This window comes from Mirounga leonina, unplaced genomic scaffold (assembly GCF_011800145.1).
Source record: "Mirounga leonina isolate KUSES-001 unplaced genomic scaffold, KU_Mleo_1.0 Mir_115, whole genome shotgun sequence".
Classification (NCBI taxonomy): Eukaryota; Metazoa; Chordata; class Mammalia; order Carnivora; family Phocidae; genus Mirounga; species Mirounga leonina.
Genome location: NW_023270268.1, coordinates 31,085,819 through 31,101,795, shown reverse-complemented (window position 1 = coordinate 31,101,795; position 15,977 = coordinate 31,085,819). Strand labels below are relative to the sequence as shown.

The window sequence follows — 15,977 nt, the reverse complement described above, 5'->3', positions numbered from 1 at the left end:
AATGTTCGCTTTGTGAAAGACACTGATAAGAGAAAGAAGAGACAAGTTACAGAATGGAAGAAAATATTTGCAAACTATATATTCGCACAGTCAACAAAAAGACATATCCAAAATATATAAAGAAATCTCGACCACCAAGAGTTAAGAAAACAAGCAACCTAATTAAAACTTGGACAAACGTCTTGAATAGACACTTCACCAAGGAGGATAAACAAATGGCAAATAAGCGCATGAAAGATATTTAACATCATTATTCACTAGAGAAACACAAATAAAAACCATCCTGAGATACCAAGACACACCTAACAGAATGGCTAAAATAATAAATACTGATCATACCAAGTGCTGCAAAAGATGCAAAAAACTGTGGTAATGCAAAATGGAACAGCCACTCTGAAGATCCATCTGGCAATTAAGCACACAATTTCTGCATGACCCAGCCATCCCTCTCTTGGGTATCTGACCTAGAGAAATGAAAATGTATGTCTACACAAACCCTGTCCACGAATGTTTATAGCAACTCTATTCATGATTACCAAAAAATTGGAAACAATCCAAATGATTTTGACAGGTGCATGGATAAACAAACTACGGTGCCTCCATAGGATGGAATACTACTCAACAATAAAAAGCAACAAACTAGTGATATAAACAACGGCTTACATGAATCTCACAGGCATTACGCTAAGTGAAAGATGCCAATCTCAAAGGTTTACTATATCGTTCCATATACAAAGATGATAGATACAAGGGGATGGAGACTAGACCACTGGTAGCAGGGCTGGGGATAGGAGGAGACAGTGACTAGAAAGCAACATCACAAGGCAGCTCCTCTGTATTCTGATTTTTAGGGTGGTTACACACATCTGTGCATGCATTAAAGTTCATAAAACTTTCTCCCAAAATAAGTCAAATTTTCCGTATGACAATTTTTTTAAAGATTTATTCATTATTATTTATTTAAGAGAGAGGGAGAGAGTGGGTGAGGGGCCAAGGGAGAGAATCTTCAAGCAGACTCCCCACTGAGCACAGAGCCCAACTCAGGGCTCGATCTCACGACCCTGAGATCATGACCTGAGTCAAAACCAAGAGTCGGACACTTAACCGACGGAGCCATCCAGGTGCCCCTCTGTGAGACAATTTTTTAAATGAAATTTAAAGTAAAAAAAATTAAAATAAAAGAATCTTAATAAAGAATTTAACCTTGCAATGACAAACTGAACAAACTCACATCCATTTATGACCAAATGGGTGGCTTTCACTATCGTCAATGACTCCACGTTAAAATATTTTATGGACCCATGAGCCAGATCATGTTATCTAAACCTTCTTAATATTTACTGGATCTCTGTTCATTTACCACATTCTTCCCACAGTTCTTCTATGTCTCAAGGGAACCAGCACCAAACAGAAAATTATCCTCTGGCTTATTTAGTAACAAAAATGCTAGCAATATCAACATCCATTTTTGAATCCTTGCAATGTGTCAAGGTCTTTGCTGAGCTCCACACAGGCAGATTCTCATGGAGGCCTCACAGCGAGCTTGAGCCCAGTGTTAAACAACCAGTTAATGCAGAGCAATACTGAGGCCCAGACCAGCCACCCTGCTAACAAACACAAAGCCAGGATGGAACAACCCAAGCTTTCCTGCTACAGACTCTGAACAACGCCCCATCCATGGCTGTCTTCTCAACAGCTTGGCCAGCCCACCTTCACTGCAGTGCATAGACTCGTGCCCTTGTTTCCCTGCGGGGGCGGGGAGGAGGGGGGTCCTTGGGCAGGGCTGAGGCAGGCTGCACTGAGCTTCCTGGGAAGTACCCTGTGTGCCAGAGACAGGTGCCCTGAATATGGACCCCCGAAAAGTTAATTTGGGGTCTCATCCCAGAGTCAGGGGATTTTCCCAGCAGTTCCAGAGAGGTCGCTCTGTGTTCTCACGGGTAGTCATGGAGAGGAGAATGAACTAATGATAATCCTTTTTTCCAGGAGTATGTCCTTTTCTTTCCTCCTTCCTGGTGAGTTAATAGCAATGCATATCATGATGAGGCTTCTATGTTCTCGTTTGCCTTTGTTCACCTTCACAAGAAATCCAAAAATCACCTCATTCTTTCAATGTGTGGGGTACTGACATCAAAATCTTTCCTTATCTGTGTCATCCATCCCTTGAGCTTCTGCCTGGAAAAACCGCATCTCTATAGAGGCCTAGTCACCCGGTCACCTGGCTCTCCAGAGGCAGTCCTCCCAGGGACCTCCAGACCTTCAGAGTGAGCCTGGCTGAAAGAAGATGGGAAGGGTCCTTTCTAAGCCATGGCACAACTGCTAGGCAGATGGCCCTGGCCCTGGCTGCTGTGGTATCCAGAACCTTCCATGAGCGTGGGGTGGATTCGCACAAGTCAGGGCTGGGGCATCCCTCAGCCGCACACTTCAGCACACACACATCGGGGCTGCTCCTGGCCAATTTAACAACACGGGGCTGGGCAAAGAAATCACCTGGTGAACCAAGAATAGGAAAGAGTAGAGGGGGAAAAAGCCCTGACAGAAAGTCTTGATTTGTCAGGGTCTATTGCCCAGCTCAGGCTTCCTGATGACTCAGCTGCTCCTGCCTGGGGAAGGTCCCCCTCAGCCAGCTCTGCCTGGGAAGCCAAGCCAGTGATTTCCCATAGCTATCAGCCAGAACAAAAATTACCCATAAAAGGACAGACTTAAATGTCCCCCTGATAACGACTATTGTTTACAGGGCTATTGAGGGAGTGAAAATATAAGAGCAAATGTCGGTGGACACCAGCAGTGAGAGTTTACAAGAAACTCTGTCATTTCTTATTTCCTCCCCTTCTACGATGAGAAGTTAAGACAACGCCCCTCTGCCATTCCAAAGAAGCAGCTTTGTTGCTTATTCTGTCAAAATATCCCTCCGAAGGCCCCCTCAGCACCCCCCACCCTTCCCCGGCTGGCTCTTACCAGCGGGCTGATTTGCACAGGGGATGCCTCTCTGCTGCACCCCCTTCCAGGCTCACTCTCCTTCTCTTGCTCTAATTAGCAACTGCTTTTTTTATTTTTGTATGCACATTCAAAGACAGAGAGCGAGGGGAGTGAAAGGGAGAAAGCAAAGGTCTGTGTGAAAGGAGAGAGCAGATGGCTTCTCCCTCGCCCCCTCTGTGTCCCTGGGCCCCCGTGTTGGCAAACAGCGCACAATGTCTGTCTACAGAGCTCTTTGTGGCCTAGAAGGAGGGGCCGGCACACAGCTCTGGGCAGGAAAGGAGTCTGTGGGGAAAGGCCTGAAAAGGCCCTGCCCCTGGGGGAAGCCAGGGTAGGGAGGGGATGGAGGCCCTCAACCCATTGGATGTTCAGGGGCAGGGACCTCTGCCTCCTCCTCCTGGATCCTTAGGAAGTGGGTATATGGCTGCCTAGTTGGCTTGTGTACTGATGGGCTACCTTCTCTGGGTAGCGAAGCCATTGCCCCCAGGGCTGCAGAAAGTCCTAGAGGGAAGGGGGATCTGCTGCTCACTTTGGGGCTGTCAGGCCCAAATTCCTCACTTGAGTTTCCATTAGAGGAAATTCTTAGGTGAGTGGGCAGAGGTACCCACAAAGGGGGAGGCACATCGTCAACCCCAAAGACTGAATCACTCACCCTGACTGGGAAAGTTAAATTCAACAATCAACAGCTCTGGATGCTGGTTTTTAACTGGTAGCTGGATTAAAAGATTTAAAAGATGTTAGGGGAAAAAAAGGGAGCTTGAGAGAATTCTCAGAAGGGGAAAATAATCAAGAATGGGGTTGAAGAAGCTGAAAAAAAAAAAGCTGAATATGTTCTAGAAAAGTAAAGAAAGGAGTACAGGGAAGCAAAGACATCTTTAAAAAAAAAAGTTATTGTTCTTTTTAATGAATGATCTCATTATCAACATGTGTGATTATATATTAATAATTTTGGTGATAAAAATCACTCTTGTAATATCTGCAATTGATTTCAATGATAAGCATTGATTTCCTGTATTTTACTAAATGAAAGAACTCATTTTTATTGCAATTTGCATCTAAACAGTTTCCTAGGGAAAAAATAAAAACAGCGAATGGAAATAACTATCCATTCATTAAACTTCTACCAATGAAATGTGTTCTCTTTTCTTCCCTTTTGAATCAAGTCCAGAGAGAAGACAGACAAGAGAATAGAATAAATGGAGGAAAAGAAAATAGGGAGACCAACTTGGCCAAAGATGCAGAGGGGTAGACAAACAGAACGAGCAGGGAAAGAAAAGTCCCATGTCCCAAGGACCTTCACATTCAGGTCAATGCAGGCATGTGTGGGACAGACCCAAAAACCAAACAGAAACCCTCAAATCGCCTAATTCCCAGAACAGGCAAAATTTTGCCAAGTTCATGATTTGGCAGGGTTGTTGCATATTCCATACAATTTCAATGAGAAGCTCTATCCATCTTGTGCAAAGAGCAGATTGTCATTTTCCACTTGAAATACACACGTTGCACTGACCTTATGTCCTCTGTCAAACTGCGGCATTATCACCAACTTTTAGTGAAAGGGTTTCACGATGTATGGGCTTGCGGCCATTCTGTTGATTTTGTTCTGGGCGTGTGTGTGCACAGCGTGTCACTATATTGGACAACAGACAGACAAGGCCTCTGCCATCACTGGTTACTTCCTCCATCTGGCTCTGCCATCATCACTTCTACAAGCTCATGCCGCCTGGCTCCTGCCTGGTTTCTTCGGAGCTTCCGCTACTCAGTGCTGCTGGATGTTTCCTTACACATCCTCATGCAAAGCTTCTCTCCCTCCTCGGCTCTCACCCTGCTTCCACAAATTTTGTTTTCAATGCATTTTGTTTTGTTCTCATTTAACAGATGGCACAGAGCAGGCATTTGGGATGCAGAGACACAGCAGGTACAGCCCTGCCCGTGCGGAGCTTGGGGAGAAGGAGACTGAGATTGAAGACAGAGGCAGAGGGGTTCCCACTCCAAGCACAGTCCCTCCGTGGACCTCCTGGCTCATCCCTAGCCAACAGGAAACACACATCAAACCAATGACTTTTCCTTGGGTCCCTCAGTAAAGGATTATATCTCAGTCCAAATGGGATACTGAAGCCCCAAACCTTACCACAAATCACAGGTCTGCCCCTAAGGACTCTTGCTCTTCTCCAGCTTGGGGGGTGGTGTGTAGAGGGGGAGTAGAGACCAGCAGTTATCAACCGGCCCCAGAGTCCTTACGCTGTATGACCTTGGCAAAGTTACTTAGCTTCTTTGTGCCTCGGTATCTTCAATTGAAAAATGAGGTTGATAATCATATGTATCTCATAGGGCTATTGTAAGGATTTAAGAGAGAATGCAGGAAAAGAATGAGGCAGAGCATCTGGTACATAGTGAGTGCTCTGCAAAAGATAGCCACGCTGTATGAGCAGTTCAGTGCAAGCTGGAAGCCAATCCAGAAAGGCTTGCTCCGTACCCATGTTATAGCCCTCACCATGGTGAACTGAGGGACTGCCCTGAAGAGTGTGTAAGCTGCTTCCTTAGCCCAAGTGCCCAGGGCAAGTTAGCATTCTTTTCAAACATCAGTCATTTGGATATCATCCTTACTGGTTTGGGCCATATCTATGCACCAGGTTTTTTAACGTATTCTTCTTCTTTAGGTTAACTTTTTTTTTTTAACCCGAATATATTTATTTTAACAGAAAAGTAGTGAGGAAGGAAGTGGGGTAGGGAAAAGGAAGGGGTGGGGAGGGGACAGGAGCACAGAGGAAGGGAGGGGAGCAAGGAAGAGGGGAGAGAGGGACTGAAACAAGGAAGGGAGGAAGGAAGTCTGTGGCCTCAGAGAGAAAGAAAACCCACAGAGCTGGAAGACAAAAGTCACAGAGACAAGAGGCAGTAAGCAGCTGCCCAGGGCTAAGACCAGGCCCGCTGGCAGAAGCAGGGCTGGGGGAGGGCTGAGCTATGGCCTGAAGCACAGGTGCCTGGTCAGGGGCCAGACTGAAGCTGCTGGGAAGCTCTGTTGAGGGCAGGGTGGTGCAGGAGAAATGAAGAGGAGGCTGAGGCAGGTGAGGGCTGCATGCTGGTGATTTAGGAATGGGCAGCTGAGGGGGAGCCACCAGGGTGTGAAGAAGCTCGAGGCCCCAGAGGTAAGCTGGAAGAATGGAAGGGAAGGATGTGGGGTAGGGGATCTGGGTCAAAGGGTGAGAGGTGAGAGATGTGTGGGGCAGAGCAGGACTGTAAAGGGTAAGCAGGGAGCCCAGAACTGGCTCCAGGCAGGAGAAGAAGGATGGGAAAAGCAAGGTGCATTTCCCATCAAACCAGGCTGGCTGGCTTTCGTGGGACTGGGCCGGAAGAAGGGGCTGGCCCTTGAGCACCAGCATCTGCACCTGCCCTGTCTCATCTGCAGACCGGTCATCTGCCAGCAACTGAGAAACGCCAACATGGATGAGTGGCATGCGCCGAAATGGCCTGATGCTATAGGTGGGCAAAGAGCAGATAAAAGGCAGGATGCCCTGCAGGAGGGAATGGGACAGAGGAAAGTGAAGTGTAGACCATGTCATGCATGGAAGAAGCAAACTCCAAACGGTCTGCAACAAGCAAACTCACCCGATTTAATGATGCGTTAAATGGGCACACTTGTCAAGTCCTGAACGGGGCAACGCATGGAACTTTGCCATGGTCAATGCCCCTCATAGCAAGACAAATGTAAATTGAAACCACAGTGGGAGGTCAGTTTTCATCTATCAGATTGGCAAAGATAAAAATGGCAGACATTTTATTCTCTTGGCGAAAGTGTGGGGAATAGGAGCTCCCTTACACCACTGGCGGTAGCAAAATTGGTAGAAAACATATTTTTTTGGAGGACAATTTGGGAATATATATCAAAATTAAAAATTTATATACTCTGATTCAGCAATTTTTCTTCTAAGAATTTCCTGCATCCTTAGTTCTTAGAAAAGTGCTTGGCACATAGAAAGTCCTCAATAAACATTCATTGAATAAATTAATTAATGAATTTGACTCACAGAGAGGCTTGCGCACAAGTACAAAGATAAATGCAAAGATGTTTGTTGAAACATTGTTTAGAAATAAATAACAAAAAAAAAATAGGAAGCAACCTAAATGTATATAAGTGAAGGACCAAAAAGGCCCACCCATTCAATAAAATACTACAGAATCATTTTTTAAAAAGAGGCAAATTTCTATGTAACACAGCCAAGCTACTATTAACCTTCATTGTTAAGTAAGAAAGGCATGGGGAGACTAAGGGGAAAGCCCTGTGTAATATGGCCCTATGCAAGTGGGAAAAAGACAGATCCATATTCTGGGTGTGCAAATGCACACATCTTCTCTGCAAGAGAGTATCAGAAACTGGAACAGCAAGGGACCCTAGTGAGGACCAGAGTGGGAGGGAAACTTTCTTTTCATAAGTACCACCTGTTCAAAACACTTTTTTTTTGAGATAGAGGGAGAGACAGAGAGAGAAAGCATGAGCAAGGAGGGGTAGAGGGAGAGGGAGAATCTTAAGCAGACTCCCCCCTGAGTGGGGAGCCCTGGGTTCCTTTGACCTGGGTTCGATCCTAGGACCCTGAGATCATGACCTGAGCTGAAATCAAGAGTCGGATGCTTAACCGACTGGGCCACCCAAGTGCCCCCAAAACATTTTAAAATAACAACAAAGTGTAACTTGGTGGAAGAGAGATTGGCACAAAAGTTCCACCCCAGGGACTGGATCAGTGGGCCCCTGATTCAATGCTAGGAAGAAGGGTTCCGATGAACCAGGCTGCCTCAGGAAGTCCAAGTGTCCCATCACTGGAGGTGTTGAAAAGCAGGCTGGGGGACCACTGTGGGAAAGCAAAGTGTAACCTGGTGGGCTGGACTCACTGTCCTTAGAGGTCTTACCTAGCTGGGAGGGGCTATCCTCCACTGGGTCCCACCAGGGCCACAGAGCACCTTATGGCTCCCTTGCCCTCTGGATATTGCAAGCACTTTCCAAGAACTAAGAATGTAGCAAATTCTTAGAAGTAAAACTGCTCAATCTGAGTATAGAAGCATAAAGGGCCTGGCATCAGTAGCTGCCCAGTAAGTACCTAAAGAAAGAATGAGCATAGGTACCACTCAAGCCACATGAACTCACACGTGGAATCCAGCTTGACTGAGGAATGGAAGGCCAGAACTGCCCAGGCCTGCAAGGATGTGAGCAGAGCAGGTCCCCAAGGGTCATATCCAAAGACCAGGTAAGTCCAGCTCCCACTAAGAGTGTGTGCCCTTAGGGTTGGTGTGCTCTTCCAGACAGAGGCCAAGGACAAGCCAGAAACCAAAGGACTTCTTTCCTTGTCCAGCTCTTCCTTTAACCTGGGCCCTACCCTCAATGAAAACCTGTTAGGGATGGGTTTGACCCTCCCTGGCCCTGAATGTCTGTCCTGTGATTCCAAAAAGCCTCCTGAGACTCCCCACAGTGCCTCCTTACCCTCACCAACCTCTCCAGGGACTGATGTGGCCAAGATGATTTCCTCCTGAGCCCCTGGCCATGAGCACTTGGCACGCACATGCATGACCGTGCACACGCATGGTGAGTCCAGCACGTCTGCAGCTGCACAGACTCATTCTGTAGCAGGCTGGGAGGGCACACAGGAAGCCGGATGCTCTCTGTTATGGAGACCAGAGCCAACCCAGACATATTCCTCTATACGAAGCCACATCCCCCCAGGATTTGCCTGCCTTGCCCTCATTAGCTGGCTCTTGAAACAAAAGGCTCAGTTGCCCCCTAAGGTAACTAATAATCAAGCTCTTAGTTCAGCCAGCAAGGAGAGTGCAGATAGGACCTCTACAGGAAGAGACCCCCTCCCCTAGGAAAAGGCCAAGAGTGCCCCTCTCTCACTGGTCCTGTCAAACTGCTCTTGGCAAACTAAGGTTTGCTTCTGGTGGTTTACCTGTATCTGGGATGCATCCCTTCTCTGTTGGCAACTGCCCTGAGCTGACTCTTCTCAGTCTTCTTCCCCCAGTGCCTTCAGGGAGAAATGAGACCCAGGAGCATTAGGGCACTGACAACACAGCTTATCAATGGCCAAAGGCCAGTGGAAAAAGAATTTAGACCATCAGAGCTCCTTGGCGCCCAGAACTGGAGGACCCCACTCAAATTCAGTATGATTTTCATCTTCATGCTTCAAAATCAAATGTAGTGATTCCTCACCCAGGCAAGGGAGTTTGTGTGGATGTCTGTGCTCAGGCAGGGACTGTTCAGCTCCAGAGAGAGATAGGGACAGGAAGTAAAGGGGTTAAGTCTGACCACCGCCCTTCCTAAACTGGGATTCAGCGCTGGGGGGCCATGCTGGTCCTTGATGCCCATTAGAGAGCCACAACCGGGCCTCTAGTTTCCAGACCCGCCACCTGCCCTCTGCCTTTTTCCATAAGCACAAAGCCTTAGACCTCATCCTTCCCCGGGAGTTTGGGGTTGCCCCCCACCCTGAGAACCTGTGCACCCTCTGGGTGGCCTCACAAGCAGACCAACATGTCACAGCATCTGGAGAGACAGTACCACACCCAGAGAGGTTAAAAGGAAGATAGTGATAGTCAATGTGGAGCTCTGTGCTATACACAGTGCAGAAATGTATAGCCACAGAACATGGCGCCAAGAGCCCAACCCAAGAAAAAACAAGGGACAGCACAGACACAAGGGAGAGAATCCATGAGAGAATAGCTGAGAAGTCTGACAGTCCTGAAGATACATGTTGTGTGTGGAAGGATGGTTAATTTCAACAAAATCCAGTCTGGGATGCAGAGGTAGATAGTGGCGTCCCCGGACCAGGAGTTCTGATCCCTGCTCTGACATTAACTAGACTGGTACCCACAAATGCTCCCTGGCCACCCTCTCTCTATGGATAATGTAGTAGTCAGAATAGATGGTCTCTCAGCATCCCACAAGCCCACCCAGCCTGGGTAGTTTCAGACTCTCTAGTTCTTCCTGGGCCAATGAAGGTGCTGTAAGTAGCCCTAACAGGACTGCTAGCCCAGTGACATTTCCACTACCCACAGCCTTCGAGTAAGGACCACATGGTGTCTCTGTCGACATCTTTGATAACACACATTTATTAAGTCATGGACTCCCACCTAGGGCAGCTCGCAGGCGCAGAACCCTGCCAAATCAATCTCAGTCACTCCAGCACCGACCTGGGAGAATCACAATTGTTTGGTCAACACTAGTGGAATTGGGGTGCTTCTACGCCTGTCTTTCAAAGGCAGAGGGGCAGTGCAGAGCACAACGGGGCTTGGAACCCAACGCTCCGCCTCTTTTCCCCCCTTGCCATGCTCTACTGCCACCAGGGTCGGGGACCGAGTGCTCACACCCCAGACACTGGAATCGGTGAGGCCGTGGAGCATCCTTCCCGCTCTGTTTGCTGTTGCTCATGCCGGTCTCACAGCCCATTACATCCAGCCAATTACACGGGATTCCCCTTTGGAGGGCGCTGGGCAGGGCCACCGTAGGGAGCAGAGGAAGCAGAAGAGAGACTTCTAAATGAAGTAGCCTGTTGGGAAATCCTATTACGAAGCTCATCTTACAAGGCTCCAGTGTTAATGACCCTGGCCTCCCGAGCCCTGAGCAGAGCTGGTCTCCCTGGGGCTTGAGAGGAAGCTGTCTAGTGCAGGCTTCCTTTCACTCCCAGCCAACAGCTGATGAGCTGAGCGAGCGGACGGGTTTCCACAGTGCCCTGGATGCAGCCGTCAGCTCAGTGAACACATGCACATGCACGCGCACACATGCACGCACACACACACACACACGCACGCACACACACAACGTCCCCTTGGGACCCCACCTTCTCTTTCAGCACCCAGGATGAGGATGCAGTGGCAACCCAAAGCTGGGATGAGCAACCCCAAGGGAGACGGAATTGGCCCCAGCAACTTTTTTCCAAGGGGAGCTAAATTAGACACATTTTTCTCCACCTTCAAATCCTGCAGATTTTTCATCTCAACTCCCCCAGGCTTATAAATTGGCTCATCTCAGCCGCTCAAGTTGACAAAGGCGCCGAAACTGTTGAAAGGTTCAAAATGTCCCTTGGGTTTCCAGGCATGAAGGAATTTACATGCAGGTGGAAAATTACCAAGGAAAAAAGTCTCTATTTGGAGACAGGGGAGTGCAGAAGCTGGGGGGGGGGGGGGAGAGGAGGCCTCTGGGGCAGTGGCAGGGAAGTGGTTGGCCTGAGGATCGCCTGGAAGGGCCGCACACGACAGTGCCAACGAGGTTTCAGGCCCTATCTCAGGGCTTTGACACGAACTGGGGGGGGGGGGGGGGCGGGGAGAGTAGGAGAGACATGGATGCACCAAGAACTGCTCTGGTCTCCCCTAGAGGTTGTCAAGGCCCCACTAACATCCGGAGTTGGAATGGTCTCAGCTGACCTCTGAGCCCCCTGGAAAAGCCATGTGGATTCCTGGTTCTGGAACATGGATCCTCAGCCCCAACCCTGACCAGCAGGCCCTGAGCGGGGCATAGGAGTCCTGTGGGTTTGACCATGCCCTTGACGACAGCAGTGGCACCCCTGATGTTTGCTCCCAGGACAGTCTTGAGTGACCCAGTTGGTCCTGGCCAGCTGCAGGGAAAGCTGTTCCTTTCTGTAACCCCTAGACAGTCATCCCTCAGCTTTCTGTCCCTCTCTCCTCTGCAGGCTTCCTAGCAGCTCAGGGTGTCAGGGCCCTACACAGCCTTCCCAGCCCCTACTCCAGGTGCAATGATGCTCTACTCCCTGCTGGCCTTGTGCTCAGTCTGCCCCGCCTCCAGCCCCCTCCTGCCGTCCCTCTTCCCAGATGCCTTCTACATCCCTTCAGGTGCGCCCTTTCCGCAAATCCCGCAGGCCCAAGATGCCTTCAGGGACCTCTCCCAAACCCCCTTCTCTTCTATTCCAGCAATACAGATGGTTCTGGTCTAGAGCTTATATCTGGGGTTCTTGGCCTGGCCTCCACTTACATCTCAGAAGGGGTCATCTGGGGATGCCATTTTATAAAGCCTTTCCTGTGGGTTCTCATGCTCACCCTGGGATCAAGAATCACTGCTTCAGATGACCATCATCCTCTTTCAGGCTACGGGAGTCTTCTCAGACCTTCAGCTCACAAAGACCACCTGCCTACCCCACCTGCTTCAAGGCAGGTTGCATGAGCCACACCTTCCAAATGTGTGTTGCCTGACCCACTGACTTGTTGAGGCACAGTGGATCACACATATGTGCTGATCCCTGGTCACTGCCAGACAGTCATGGAGCTGGGCCTGCAGAGGTGCAGGCAGGGGATGACTGAAAATTCAGGTGTCCTGCTGACCTGTGTCTCTGAGTGGGGATTCCACATGCCACCTTCCTTCCAGAATCTTATTCTCTTAGAAGCCAGAGTCAGATGGTGTGTTTTTGGGCTTAAGGGCAATGACATGGCATCACGTGGGCTTCCAGAGCATTCTCATATCCATTGCCCACTTGATTTTCACATACCCTGAGAAGCAGGCAAAAAAGACGAGGCTATCATGGGAAAGGACTTACCTAAAAGCCACCAGAAGCTCACAGAAGAGCCAGGCCTAAAACCAGCTCCTGTCTCTAGTTTAGGCCTCTTCCACCTGGATGCACCCCCTTCCCCTTTCATCTCCCTGCACCGTCCTCAAGTGACAGCGCTAACAACGAAGGCCTGGGCCCCATGGGTCAGCGTGTGCCCTCAACAGTGGTGAGCCCGGTGGCCTATTCCTCCTGGAGCAGGAATAAGGAAGGATGGCAGGGAAGGTCATAGAAGGCACTGTTGTTCCCTGAGTCCTGAATGTGGCTGGAAGGGCAGGCTAATGAGGCAGCTCCTTTTGGAAGCTCCAGGGACTATGCCTGGGAGGGAAAGCCAGGCCCTCAAGGAGCACTCAGGGGCAGAAACAAAATCAAGCCCCATGCTCCAGCTAGGATCTGGCTGCCAGAGGCTGTCTTAGCACCTGAGACCCATCCCTGGGCAACTAAATGGGACACTGTAGCCCTGAAGCTTCTAACAGACAGCTAAGATGCCTTCCCATGCCAGGTTCCCCCTAGCAACTGTCAGTCTCAGCCCAGCCATCCTCCCCAACACTTGCTTCAACTGGTGCGGTATTTCAGGCTCCACAGCACAGAGAGAGCTTGCCGAGCACTGGCTCTCAGTGTCCCTGGCCCCAGGGAGGGACAGACTGCAGGGACCCACACAGAAAATCAACATAGCCATCAACCTGAGTAGGGAGGGTATGGGGCAGGTGGAAGCCATGATTGCTCATTAATCCACTAGACTATGAGCATAAGGCTTGAAGTTGGGGCAGATGGGCCATTTTCCTAGTAATTAACAATTTCATAGATGGGGTCAGAGTCACTGGCTGGGTCAGCAGGTTACTCCGATTCTGCCTGATCGGCCCAACCTGTGTGAGCAGAAAGGATGAGTCTGGCAGAGGCCTAGGGTCGTGGAACCCTCTAGAAAGTGCATCTGCCACTTGCTGCACATCCTAATGTGTAAGCTCCCCCCCACAGCTTTCTCTGCCTAGCCCCCCTCTCGCCGCTACCCTCTTCAGAACAGGAGCAGCTCTAGGCCAGGACCACTCTTCACTGGCTGGGCTGCCTAATTGGTCTCCAGGTGTTTCCGCACAACTGAGCAACTGGTCCCCATGACTCTGACAGGAGAGGCTTTAGCAGATGCAAAGTGAAAGTCAGAAAAAGTTCCTGTCCATGCTGAAAATCTGTCTTGCCAAAAAATAATAGAAAGAATATTCTATAGATCTGACACAGGCGAAAAGGCCCAATTCAAATTTCTGGAAAAGAAAAATCTATTAGGTCAACATAATTGTGTGAAGCCCAGGACCATCCAGGCTTTGCCCAGCCAGATTCCAGGGCATTCATTCTCGGGGCTGTGTTGGGGGAGAGGAGCTTGCCTTCCTTCTCCAGTCCTACCAGGACCACTGACGGAGGCTCACCCACAATTCTCTGACATCCCCCATTCTCCACACTGCTGGCCTCATGAAAACTGGCAATACTAAGCAAGCCACCCCACAACGCCTGTGAAGGGCTACATGGTGCCCACCTGACAGCATAGCGTGAGCCCCCAAAATGGGTGGGGTCCCCTTGCTTGGAGACACACCACAGGGACCAGTCACAAATCCTTCCACCTGCACTGCCCATCTCCCTCCAAAGGCTGCAGAGTCCTCCCAAGATCACCGTCAATGGCCAAGGCCTCTTCACCTCCCTGGGGCAGCCTGCTAAGGCCTGGGAAGGAAGCTCTGGCTCAGCCATCAAAGCCAGATTGCCAGCAGAGCCAATGGCCAAGACTTGGAGGATGCATCTTAAAGTTCTTGAGACAGAAAAACAAAAGTGCTTCTCTGCCCTTCTAGGGCACTAAGCTCAGCCAGGCTGCTGGGCTGTAAGACCCATGATGCCACCAGCCTTGCCACTCTCCACTCTTGGAGTTGCCACCAAAATGTGGCCTGTCTGTGCCTCTAAAATGGCAAAGTGACTGTGTGTGGTCTCCTCATTTCCTCCAGCCTCCAATGTGTTTGCAATAAGCAATCAGTGAAATCAAGCCAGGTTCATAATAACTCTAGATGAGGAACGTCCATCAACAGTCAGAAGGGGGTTGGAGCTGGGTGTGGAGAATGGAAAAAAACCATTTGGATTTACATATTTGTCTCCATAGGCCCTCCCACAACAACCACAGGAGGTGACTGACAAGCAGCATGGACAGCAGAACCCCCCAAAAGAGAAAAGTTCCAATTCGCCCAAAGAAATGAGAGCCTGTTCCCGGAGTCGCAGTTAAATCAGAACCAATCAGTGCTTGCTCTGGATCCTGCCCTTCTGCTCAGGAAATAATGAGAACACGGAGAGGGCCGCAGCCAGCAAGTGCAGCATGGCAGACCTCTGAAGCCCGGAGAAATCACCAGTGCCATTGCAAGCGCGCTCGGCAGCTGCAGCACCTGCACCTTTAAGAACTCAGCCTAGTGCCCAGGTCCCCACTCAGACACTGACAAATGCCCAAGAGGGCACCTCCTGCCCCACCCCCAACCAAAGGGACAAAGAGGAGCACTTTGGGGCCAGGCAAGGCCGGTTTTAAAACTGTCTGCCTTGATTCATCACTTGATCTGGCACTCTCTCCCCTCTGTTTCCACACCATCCATCACGGGTACCATAACCAAGAAATCCAATAAAAACACAAAGGCCTAACTCTCCACTCTCAGCAGGCTTCAGAAAGGCTGTATTAGTGCCCCAGCCCAGGCAATTAGCTGAGTCTAAAGGACTGCGGAGCTGATGGGCATTAGCAATCCGGTGCCTGGTGCCTGGCTGCAGGCATTTGGGGAGCAGAGGAAGTGGGAAAGGAGACAGGCAAGGACTGATACAGCTCCAGCTACAACTTGTCCCCCAAAGGTCTGGAGCAACCTAAATGATGAGCAAGGGTCAAGGTGGTCATTTCTGGGTCTATGTGACTCTGAAGGTTTGACTGCCATGGGCAAAATTTCATAAAAGAAAGCATTCTTCTTTTCCCCAACTCTGGACACCCCCTACCTGTGTTCAGCTTCCATGAACTTACTAAAGAAATGAACCGTGGGCTCTCTAGACCCTCCTATTCACTCTCGGAGAAGAATCTCCAGCCAGTTCAGCTCATTTATTACCATGTATTGGACATGTGCTCTCCTGGACCGAGGGGAGCCCATGTGAGCACATAGCTCCCTGACACTCCCCAACCGCACCACTCTGTATCATTCAAGCAAAGGTCATACAATACCTTGTACCTCCTTCCCCCATTTCTGGTAGTGCATCTCCTGCCAGGACACGTGAAAGCTAGGCCCCATCCCTGCCCCAGGACTTGGCATTGAGCCCCGGGAGCAAGATAGGTAAGCATAGAACTTCAAGTTTACAAGCTCCATGGGTCCAGGACCAAGTTGGGTAGTGGGGGAGCTGAACTGAAAAGACCTAAAATATTTTCCAAATCCAGTCACTTCTCAACTACCCTTGAGTGAACTGTCCATGACAACCCCAATC

The 15,977-nt window shown here is 49.6% G+C and overlaps 1 protein-coding gene across 1 annotated transcript in view; it reads right to left on the bottom strand.

Moving 5' to 3' along the window:
- The window catches only part of EPHB1 (EPH receptor B1), a 283,919-nt gene that overhangs the window by 241,544 nt on the left and 26,398 nt on the right, over positions 1-15,977 (bottom strand). The window lies entirely within an intron of this gene.